Source organism: Lepeophtheirus salmonis, chromosome 4 (assembly GCF_016086655.4).
Source record: "Lepeophtheirus salmonis chromosome 4, UVic_Lsal_1.4, whole genome shotgun sequence".
Lineage (NCBI taxonomy): Eukaryota > Metazoa > Arthropoda > Copepoda > Siphonostomatoida > Caligidae > Lepeophtheirus > Lepeophtheirus salmonis.
Window position 1 is genome coordinate 42,301,260 of NC_052134.2, and position 12,371 is coordinate 42,313,630.

Below are 12,371 nucleotides of genomic sequence, written 5' to 3' on the forward strand. Positions count from 1 at the left end.
TTAGTAACCATGTAGGTCTTACTAACTAAAATTAAAACAACATTTTTTAGAGGAAGTGTATGTCAACACCAATAATATTAAACATATACACATTGAAAAAAGCAAAAATGAATCTTTAGCGTTGCTTGCAATAGTAATATAGCCATATACTAAACAGGGAAAAGATTTTTATCATGTTGCCAGGGGAATATTTTTTAGTTTGGGGGGGAGGAAGTAGATTTGATGTACACTACTTTACATTTATTATTAACTGAACCAAGATAACGTAATAAATATTTCATTTTTTATTATGTATCAATTTGTTATTCACTTTTATTTTCATCTTCAAAGTTCTTTCAAGTCAAAATATGGCAATGAATCGTAGTTATACCTTAAAAACTTGATTTAAAAAAACTTTAAAGGCCAAACCTGCAAAGGTTGAAAGTTTTAATGGTCATTTCTACGGCTTAAATAATAATAATAAATGTAAGTTTCTGCTTCTGGGCGCTCCAAGACCTTCATTTGGTTGCATAGTGTTATAGTTCTTTGTTTGCTTTAAGTGTTATCGTCTATCTTCGGTGTAAAATGTTTTAAAAATGCATAATAAAATAAATATTCATATATTTAAATATAATTATAATATTTTCCTTGCATTAATGCTATTTTAAATGTAGAAGATGTATAGCAATCATTCATTTCTTCCTATCAAATTATGTAACAGGCAGCTGATATTAATGAGGGTCTTCAATTCAGTAATATCATAAGTCTGCCTCCCGCCTTTTCATCACACTCTTTCAAAAATATCATAACTATATATAATATTAAGCATGGAAATCGTGTGTATTTTAGCCATGTTAAAAAAAAGAGTAACCGAGAACCAACATTGAAGAATTTTTTGGAGAAGAGCAGCTTAGCTATCATGAAGGCTGATTCGATCAGCTTTAGGAAAGGAGAAGGAAGTAAACAAGGACATTGTCAAAGAATTACTCCAATGTCCATCCTCAATCCTACTCCGAGTCCAACAAGGACTTACAATTATAACTCCACAACAAATCCTCAGGGTTACGCTCCGTCTTTTATGAGCACACACGAATGTTCAATCAGATTTTGAATACATAATATATAATGAAATAGGAAAATAAGTTCACTGCTCAGGAGTGAAATAATAATGACGACAGCTAAGGAAAAAAAAAATCATTCTTCAGATTACCAATTCCACAAAGCGGCCCAGCTACAAAATACGGATGATTTACATAACTTTATCAGGTATGCTTAGTGTGTAAATGAATACCAATCCCCCAAGAATAAATTTCAAACTCTGCCTCTACTGGTTTGAATACTAGCACTACGTAAAGGACTCTAGCGAAAGAGAGGTTAAGGGACAAATAAACAATAGAATCGGAAAGCAAGGAAGACTATGTTCCTACCATACACACCTGTAATATTGTGTTATTGTTGTGACGTAGGGGGGAGACTGACTCTTCAAACTGGCTGGGTGTCTGGAGGAACATGTTGCAGTTTCTAATTTTAAGCTAATCAGAATTGATAACTATTAAATCCTACCTTCCTAGCCTTGAGTGTCTACTCTTTGCTTAGAGTCCTTTAGTACTACGTAGACTATAGAGCACTAAATTTTGAGAGAGACAAAAATAACTCCTTTTATGTATTTTTTTTTCATATATTAATACTGTGTGCGTACAGTAAATATTCGTTGCTTTCCATAGATGTCTCTTTAACTTTATTTTCTTTCAGTATCATTTGCGCCATCTATAAATTTAGTACTGAACTATCGACAATCTTGTTATCTTTTTATAAATTTTTGAACTTATATTCTTATTTTTCCTTAATTCAAGAACTTGAATTAATTATAAATGACATACATATTTGCTGTTATTACATAAATTAGGAATCACTTTTTAAATCAAATGCGTGTACTTAAGATTTTTACGTGATTAAATATAGAATTTAAAAGGTTTTTCAAAAAGTAAAAAAAATTTGGACTTGTGTACTCAATTGAGAATACTTTATTTCCAATACCCTGGTAAAAAATGAATTAACCATTTAATATGTTGAAAAAATAGTACATCAAAGGAAGGTTAAAAGAACAAAAGCTGAAGTGTAAATGACAATAAAATTCAAATCTTAAATAAATTTGATTTTGTAAAGCAGAAATTTTTCGAAACTTAGTACGGAAATTTTTACTATTCCGTGATAATGAATTGAATTGAATGAAAAATGAGATAAATTTATCCAAATACAAATAGATAATCAATAGAGTTTTTATATATTTATTATCACATTAAACTCTTATTGATTCTATTCTTAATAAAATTAAACTTAAATCTATATTGCAGCTTAACGTGACATTCTAGAGCCAAATACACTTTTTTATGAAATTGTAATTATTAATGCCTCAAATTTTACCTTAAAAACATATAAAACCCGAGGTTTATTTTTCATATTGAAACAAAACCATTTAATATGGTAGTTTTTAACAATTAAACTGCATTTTCTCATAATTGGATGATTGCATATAAAATATAGCACATATTTGAAATAAGAAGACAATTTAGCAAATAACTAACTTTTATTTTTTCTCTCTTTTTAGAAAATTGACTTGAATCTATAAAAAGGATTAACAAAATCAAATCACATATTCTCCCAATCCAGATTTTGATACGAAAAGCTTAAGTTAGATCCGTGATCATCACGTCAAGTACTGATGGTAATTGAATATAGAATTCAAAAGATTTTTTTTTAATTGTGTAATTAATTGATAAATGATTTATTATAATTCATCATCCTCCTCCTCTCATCCAGTTAGATCTGTCACATATAGACATTACTGCTGCTACTAATATGTTACAACAGTTCCCTCTAACCTTTTTCTTTGTTAATAAAAATTTTCATTATGCTCTTTTCGCAGGATAAAGTTATAAAAATTCATTCTTATCTAAGTTGATTATCATAGTACTTGAAATGAATTAAATCATAATAATGGAGCATTCACTTGGCGGATTAGATTGTTTGTTGACAGTAAGTACTTAGGAATATCAATTCAAATTATTTTTTTATTAATATGTTTACGGGGACGTCCTGAATTAGAGTCTTATAAAATAATAATATCACTCAAAGGTTATGGTTTGTATTGGAATATTTTAACCTTTATACATGTTTTATATTGATCTAGAATTGATCAATATAGCCAGACCAGTTAGTACGCTAAACGATTTCCGGATTTATTTTCTCACAAGACCTCCGTCAATGCCAACAAGGAGTCTTTGCTGAATAGAAAATTGTATTATCCTCCAATTACAAGGTCAATGCCCAGGTTTAGAGGCCCGTTACTAAGATTTTTCTTTGGAGAGTGTTGAGAAAAAACTGTAACAATTTTGGCAGAATGTGTTTTTATGCCATATTTTTTTAAAAGACAAATTCAAAAACAAATTGACAACATAGAATATTATTAATTTGAATGGTGACAAAAAAATCTAAATTTTCACAGGAGACTCTCATTTTTAAGAATAAAACTTTGTATTTTCGACTAATTTGACTACAAGAGGGACGCCAAAATGTTTTGTTTTAAAAGTACTCAAAATTATTTTTACAAAATTTTTGTACTAAGTATGTGGGTAGAAGATAGAGGGACGCGCCCATACCTTTCAAAGGTGGTAAGTAGTCGTGGGACAATTCCTATAAAACCCTCGGATGCAATTGTAGTAAAAATTCCCGTGTTTAATATTTTAAATAATAGTTAGAAAATACCAGTTTGCTATAAGGGACGTCCATAAAAATATATTTTAGGGGGGCTTGGTTTTTGGGATTTTTTTGGAAAAAAATCCAAATATTAAAATTTTTGGGGAAAAAATTAAAATATTAAATTTGTTGAAAAAAAAGTTGATATATACAATTAGATATTTAAAAAACTATTCATAAAAATAAAATTTTTTGGAGAAAAAAATAAAATATTGAATTTTTTGCAAAAAAAAGTTTCAAAAATCTTTTTCCTCTTCTCAAAAATTTGAAATTTTTATTGGAAAAAAATTTCAAAAAATCAATTTTTAATATAAATTAAAAAAATACAAGTATTTAAATTTCTAGTAAAAAGCAAAAATTTCTTAATTTGGGGTGGGGTTATTTCATAAATTAGAAAGTAATAAATAGTTTAGTACCAATAATAAATAATAATCCCATATTAAACATTATTTTTCCGATCCAGATTCTCCGATTTCGATTAATCGTCCCATCACAAGTTGTAAGTGCTAAGGGAGCATTTTCGCTCTATGAGATAAATATTTTTATTTTGAAAGGCATTTTCAAGTTGGGCGTATCAATGAAATCTTGCATGCATAATAAAAGATTAAACTTGGCTGCGTATTTTGCAAGGTTGGGAACAAATCTAGAATCGTTTTTCATCATATTGAGAAATACTTGGAACTCCTTTCCAGACTTAGGAGGAGAAAGATCACGTATAGCTTCTGCTCGAACATTCAGTTCAGCTATGTCCTATGAAATTCAAACTGGGGATTTTCCCCCTCACACTTATTCCCTGAAAAACAAAGTTCAGTCTCCTTATGTTTTGACGTTACCTTGAACAGAACTGGTTGAAGTTTCACTAAATTAACTGCAACTGCAAGCAGTTATAAGATGAAATAAATGAAAAATAAACCCCACTCCATATGGAATAGCCGTTGGATGAAGTTAAGAACGAAATTTACTTAAATCGAAGATTTGAAAATGAACACTCCCATAACCAAAATTACTCAGACTAGGTACATTAATATATTAATTTACGATATTATGTTAGTCATCAGATTATCCTTTTTTTAAAGCAGTTTGTAAACTGAGGGTAAATCATAACTCAAAAAATAAGAATATTTATGGTCGACTTAGCTACTATTATGATTTCTGCATTTTTTAGCTATTGAAAACATTTTTTACTCGTAAATATGAATTGAAATACTTGCACCTCTAGAAAAATACTTTTTTTTTTTAATTTATTTAAATACCATTAGTTTGGGATAGTAAAACATATAATTATTTTAAACACAAACGTTGGGAGTCCGTTTGGGGGACGTATTTGGACACAAAATACTGCTGGTGGTCAATCATTTAAAAAATCAAAGAATTAATGTTATTTATAACTTATGTTTGTCTATTTGAATCAAATGTAAAAGTACCTAATTTATTCTAGAACAATAATTAAAAAACCCCAAGAACGCAAAAAAAAAAAAAAATATTTGTAGCCTACTGGGTTGATAAAAAAAAAAGTTATGTTCGTCAAACTTTCTTTTAAACATATATTGTTATTCATAGAGTTACGCATGCTTTGAAGACAACCCAACAAATTACATAGCTACCAATTAATCAGTAGCAGTAAGCAATCAACAGATAGCTTCGTAACAATTCTCTCAATATGTAGCTAAACCAAATTTATGATTAATATTTATTTATTTCTTTGTTGATGTTTTCATTATATCACAAATAAAAAGGTACGTATAATAAACTTGTAAATTAAACCCTAAATTGCCTAAAGTAAAGATCGCTTAATACATACACTAACTCAATAACTACTTTAAATTACTTTACCTCCAAATATTTTGGTATCCTCTGTAATATCCAATACTTATAGGGCATAGGTACTACAAAATATTACCAAAGTAATATGTCAAATTAATTATACAATCCCACTATTTGTCTATATTCAACTGATTAAATTTTAATAATTGTTCATTTGAATTTCAGCAATAAGTGTTTATTTGAATTGCAACAATTCAAGACGAATTAACTGGGTAATGAAATCTCCGAAAAATAAACCGAGGAGGAGAAAGATTCAAAACTTTATTTTTGTATATATAAGATATTTTTCAAACTTCAACTAATGATCTTTTTCAAAATCAAGAGGTTTTTTGATTTAAAACCATTCTTGTTTAGGGAGAGAGAGTTCACCAATTCATGGATTTGTAAACAAAATAAGAAATATCTTGCATCCAAAATGAAATTAATCCGATCATTTCTACTTCTACAAAGAAGAAAACATTTTAAATCATAAAGAATAATTATTGAGGTTTGAACTCAGCTCAAACTTCAATCCTAGCAATGATATAGGGAGGAATAACTCTTAATATTGATCCTCAATTCTAGTTTGAGAACAACAATGACTTATATTTATAACTTCTTAACAAATCCTTGGTGTTACTTTTCGTCTTTGAATTAGTTTATACAGATATAAATCTGTAGTTAGAAGTATTTAAAATATGTCCTAAAAAGTGAGAACGACTTTTGTATGTATATAGTTGCAACCTAAACAATATTGACAAACTGATGGACACAAACAAGTTTGCGCCTCACTCTTTTTTATTGTGTACAGTTTTTCCCAGACCGATGTGTGTGTGTATTTAACACAACCTTTTAATTTTTATGATGTAAAATAAACTTGGAACATGATAAAAAATGTAAAATACTTCATCTGCGAGTTGTGTCTTCATTTTTTTTTTTTTACTCTACATTAATTGTTTGAGTGATTATTGAAGATTAGATTAGAATCTATTCTAATAAAATCTAGTCATTAAATGTATACATTAAAATAACAACTTGGAATGACTAATTCAAATAATATAAACATTCTGTCATTCTAAACTATTTGTAAGAATGGAAAATGATCACATTTTTCTCAACAAGGATGTTACCAATGAGGAATATTCCCTCATTGGTGTATTTTTAATTTATCCGTCTATAATATCCAGGATATGTGTTTTCTTTAGAAATACTTTTGTTTTTTTGTCTTTCCTATTTTTAGATCGTTTAAGCCTTTAGGAAATGAATAAACGGGGCATTGCATCGAGTTCCCCTCAAAACAATCCAATGATTGAAAACAGGTCAAAACTTCTTTGCACCCATCAGTGAACTGACCCATAGACAATTATATAACGATCAAAGGAGCTGTTGGTTTGTATTTCTACCGCGTGAAACCATTATGAGTTCAATTCCATCGAATCCAAAGGAGATAAATATATTTCCTTCCATCAATTTCCTAAGAATAAGGAAGTGTGGAGTTGTAGTCCAAAGATAAAATTGGAAAACCTCAGAGTCTTCAAGAATTTGTTCCGCCCATTTCAAAATTTCAAACTACATCCAAAGTTTGATTTTTAAGTTCATTTTTACCCATAGAGGTCAAAAACCGACTATTATAATTATTATGTATTTATTTAGGACTTCAGAGAAGAATCATAATTCCAGTTTTGCTTGGTTTTCCATTTTATTATCCCTTTAAAGCAAAGAAGCGACGTATCTTAGTTTGAAAAAATATTCAAGGTAAATGTAATATTTAAGATTTATATCAATTGTCTTTCTCTTTTATGGAATACCCCAAGGCTGGGATTTAATAAAGAGGGATTCCACACTCTCAAAAAAGGGAGAAAAAAATTATACAACTGGTGTTTTAATAAAAAGGAAGAATTTCAATATAATACTGACAATGTTAACTAAGCGTTAAAGGAATGTTAACTACTTCTTCTTATGTGGTGTGATATAAAATTATGTAAGATTGGTGCAAATGATATTTATCCATTTCAGTAGATCAAAAATGTTTTAACTTAAAAAAAAACTAATTGTTTATTAGTAATTATTAAAAAATATACTGATTTATTTGTAAATATTTTGAAAGGAAGCCAATAGAGAATTCAATATTCTTTTGAATAAATAGTATAACAATGCTACATGAAACAATGAATGCATTGGTAAGAATTCATTACTGTGAAATACTAAAAAAAGGAAAGAGTAAAGATCCAATAATTTGAGTCCATCTTTTCAGTGTTTGGGTCAAGTCCTGGTTCATGCCAGGAGCGATATTTGATAATTATGAAAAATGATCTTCTTTCAAATTGAAGAAGAAGAACTACAAAGTTTTAATCGAAGAAATTAATTAAAATCATCAAACCATTATTAAAAATTGTAAAATTTACGGATGATTACTTAAAAAAAGACATTGTCACAACAAAATAAATGTTCATGTAATGAGGAGCATCCTAAAACAAATCCAACGATAAAATGTAGTTTAAATGAAATTAAAAGCAACGTTATAGTATTCGGGGTACATGAAATCCCAATTAACTAATGTGGGTTTAAATAATTTATATTAATAAAACACATTTTTTCTGTCTCAGTCATTTTTGAGTGTGTGTGTGTGTGTGTTTAATAAATTGAAGGTACGTCATCAAAGAAATAACAAGATATACTTTTTAGCCGGATGAGTTTCATTCTACTAGCTATCCAAATGTGTTATTACGAAGTGGCTCAACTCACCAATGAATGGAGCCACTATTATCTACACTAATATCACTATTCCATTCTTCAGAAAACATCAACAACCCTTCCATGATCCTATTGGGGACAAAGCCAATCAACAAATGAATAAAATTTGCTGAAGCTGGTCTCGAAGCAGGCAAAAATATTTTTACTGAGCATCAGTTGAAGGGAAACTAAAATTGACCACTCATTACATCCCTCTTTATCTTTTTAGATACCCAATAATACACACTAATTTTTCTTTTTTTCGATAATTTTCTCTGAAAGAAAATAATATTTTTTTTTACTTAAATTACAAAATGAATCAAATGGACCCCCTCTTTCTACCTCGTCGTCACGTTTGAGGCTATATGTAGATAAATGATGAACGTTTGTGTAATAATTATGCCTTTTTGGTAAGGCTTTAACATAGATGACTCGGATAGGATGATTTCGTTATAGTGATTCCTCTTAATTTGTTTCATATTTCCTACCACATGTTTTTCAATGAAAGAAGAATTCCCCTTCACTCCTCCAAATTAACTCCAGAAGCACATCCAAAACTTTTTTTGGTTATAGGTTACAAACTGTTCATGATATCAATCCAATTATCTTAAGTTCGATCAAGTCAGCAAATTTCAATTTAGATGGATCCTCCTGATTTAAAAGTTGAATGGCAGTAGCTGTTGTATGACTAAATAATTCAGCGGCTGGCCGAATCCGTTATCTGGCATTTCCAAGTACATTTAAATGATCAAAACTTAATTGATGACATATTCGAAGCTCCTCATTATCCTTATCTAATAGTTTTCTAATTGTCACGATTAAAATGAGAGTTCCATCCTCTAATTGAAAGCCCTGATAAATGAAAAGGATGCCTCAGTAACTTCAGTAGGTGAGGGACATCTGGTACCGCGTACATACGTCTAGCTTTGTAGAATGGATTAGAAAAGTATGTTTAATCAGTAGATAGTACTAATTTTGTTCAAAGTTGGATATTTTTGGGTCACATATCAGAAACCATTTCAATAATACGAATCCCATTATTTTCCTATTCTAAAATAAAATTAAAAAGTTGTTCCTTTCTTACCGGACAATCATAGTCGAAGAAAATGGGCTGCTTCCTAAGAATTATCAATCCACAAATGAATATAATTTGAATTCGAGATATAAAATAAGAGTAGTATTCTGATATCTGGAAAATTCATCGGATTTTGTACAATAAATAGACGATTGAATTTATTACTAACTATTGTAAAAATAATAAAAATATATTGTACTACTTGGCTATAACTTTTATTGATTAATTGTTACTGAACATCATTGAAGCAACTGTTTAAAAAACAAAAACTAATACATATTAATAGTAGAGGTCATGGAGGAAGGTGGAATTAAAGTCGTGGCAGATCATGGACGAGGACTGAAGAGAATCTCTGGGGAAAAGTGTGATTTCAAGGCTCAACATCAATTTGGAAGACTGTGCCCTGCAAAGGAGGCCGAATGCCGGGGCTACAAGAAAAAAGACATTATGTTAAAGTATGTAGAGCTAAAAATGTAAGTTAATAATCAATTCTGTTTTTGAATTTGAACTGGACAAACTCCACATTGGCAAATTGGTCGACAGAGGGGAGTTCGTCTTCTAAAACAAAATTGTAGTATGTGATAGTGATGCGATAGCTTCTTCTATTGCGGGTTTATAAAAACTTAGACTTGCCATTGAGCAAACCAGGTAAATCATTATCCACTCCCAAAATTGTCGCTGTGAACGGCTCGATATTGCAATTCTTAAAGGGTGTTGAGTTGATATTTAGACTTGGAAATCGTCAGCATAAGGAGATTGTGTATTATCTCTGAGTATGGATTGGGAATTTTGCACCCAGCTTTTTAATGATGATTTTTGTTATTTTTATAATGATCTGGATCGTAACCCCGATACCATCCGCCGATGTGGCTCATATTTAACATGTAAAAATATTCCCAAAAGTGCTGGGTTTTTTTCTAAAGTTTGAACATTCATTAGAATATAATCACTCAATTATAATTTAAGAGTCCAAGAAGCTGCTGCTGAAGCCAGAAGACAAACCCAAATTGCGCAATTTAGTATTTAAAGCTACATTACTCTAAATAAACCTTAATAACTCTCTGAAATAAGGCTATATTTTTTTTTATTACAAATTAAAAGGATCAAAATGATGCGCACAAATACCTGCTTCATAAGTATTATATTCTTCTTTTCCTTGACAAGCCAAAATCCAGGCCTTCCAATATCAAGCAAAAACTTCTCCGGTAATCATAACTTTTATTTTAATTTTTACTTTTTACTATTAATAACAAAGACATGTCCCAATGACGTCACCAGATATAGAAAGAAACAGATTTATTTAATAAATATGCTATACTTACCTAGCCACTTTCCTGTTGCCAAAACCTGTTCTAGTAACTTTGGAAAATGAATCCTTTTAGAGAGTTAAAAAAATCTTAAAAAATTAATACAACTTGCCTTTAAAAGTGCTCAGCGCTGGCCGAGAAGTGTTCTTTTTTTCACAATTTTAGCACTGTATTCGGTACGGCAAATCTTTCTAAGTTGTAATATAAAGTTATTCTTATATTTTAGCTATTGTATAATGCAGTTGAAAAAAATATTACCTAGCCTCCAAATAAGGCCCTTCATTTTACTTGAATTCTGTATGGTTAGATCCATTTTGTTGGAACTGTATAAAGAAAATTTAATAAATATTTCAATCTTCGAATGTTGCAATGTTTTTTATCATTTTCTATACTTAAAATAGCAATACTAATTCCAGGGCGTCTGCAAGATTAAATATAAATATAAATGAATATATTTTATTTTTTGGAATATTATTTATTAGGAATTTATAGAAAAAGAAATTTCAAAATTAAAATTTTTTGAAAAAAAATTTCAAAATCCAATGCTGTTCAAAAAAATTTCTAACATTAAATTTCAAATATAAATTTTTTTGGAAATTAGTTATTACATAAAATTTAATTTCGTGAAAATAAATTTCAAAAATCCGGATCTGTTAAGAAAAAACTAGAAGTTTTTGGAAAACAATTTCTAAAATCAAATTTCAACTATAAAATAAATACTTATTTTTCTGAGAAAAATTTCAAAAATCCAAAACTATTCGTAGACAATTAAATTTTGGGGAAAAAATTTGAATTAAATTTCAAATATTAAATTTTCAACTAAGAATCATTAATTCCCTGCGGACGTCCCAGTAATTGAGGGTTTTAGCCAACAAGCGTTACCAGACCTGAATTTTGTTGCACAGTATAATTGTTCACAGCTTAACATGAGTTAATTCTTATTCAACCAATCAACGTTACTTCAGAACAAAAATAATAGGAAGAAGAGAAATAGCAAAATCAACAGCTGAAAAAAATAATATTATAAAGTCGTCTGTAAATCGAGTACTACTACACTGGGATAAAATGAAGAGAAGATAATTAATTAGTACTGCCGTGAAGACAATCAATCACGTGATTCCCTTGTTGTAAATGAATTCTTATCTAGGCTCTTTTTTTATTTAATTAATAATTATTGGTCAAATGAATACCTAGAAGGATGTGCCTTGCCACAAATATCCTTTAATAATTTATTAAATCCTATTACTCTCCTGCCGAGATGTACTATTTAATCATATAATATAATATCTTGATAATACAATGTGAAGTTCCTGATGAATTTTTTACAATTACATATCTTGAACAAATACATACTAATCATAAATGTATGCTAACTTCATTAGCTATGCAAGTTGCAAGTTCTTTGTCTTAAAATGCCTTATTTAATACCAACATTGATCATTCTAATTTCCAACTCTACAATTATTTCTTTTTTATCTATTTAAATTACATGTCTGGTCATGAAGTTTTTGAGGTTAATATAACTTATATATATTTGAGTATTTCTTTTTTTTTTAAATAATCAAAAATGACAAAATTGATATAAAGTGATCATTCATGGAATATTCAATTATTGCAATATCCTAATCCCAAGTTCAGTACAACCTTCATTTAAAATTATTCATTTAGAGAAGTTACATCTTGTATACATCATACTCTTCAGACATTGCTAGGTCATG

At 29.1% G+C, this 12,371-nt stretch overlaps 1 long non-coding RNA gene across 1 annotated transcript; it reads right to left on the minus strand.

Annotated features, from left to right (window-relative positions):
- Positions 1-9,535: 9,535 nt before the first annotated feature.
- LOC121116469 (uncharacterized) lies at positions 9,536-11,736 on the minus strand. The gene is made up of 3 exons (XR_005863870.2): positions 11,541-11,736; positions 10,912-10,976; positions 9,536-10,844 (listed from the first exon to the last, which is right to left on the minus strand). It is a non-coding gene; the product is annotated as an uncharacterized lncRNA (long non-coding RNA).
- Between the last annotated feature and the right edge of the window lie 635 nt (positions 11,737-12,371).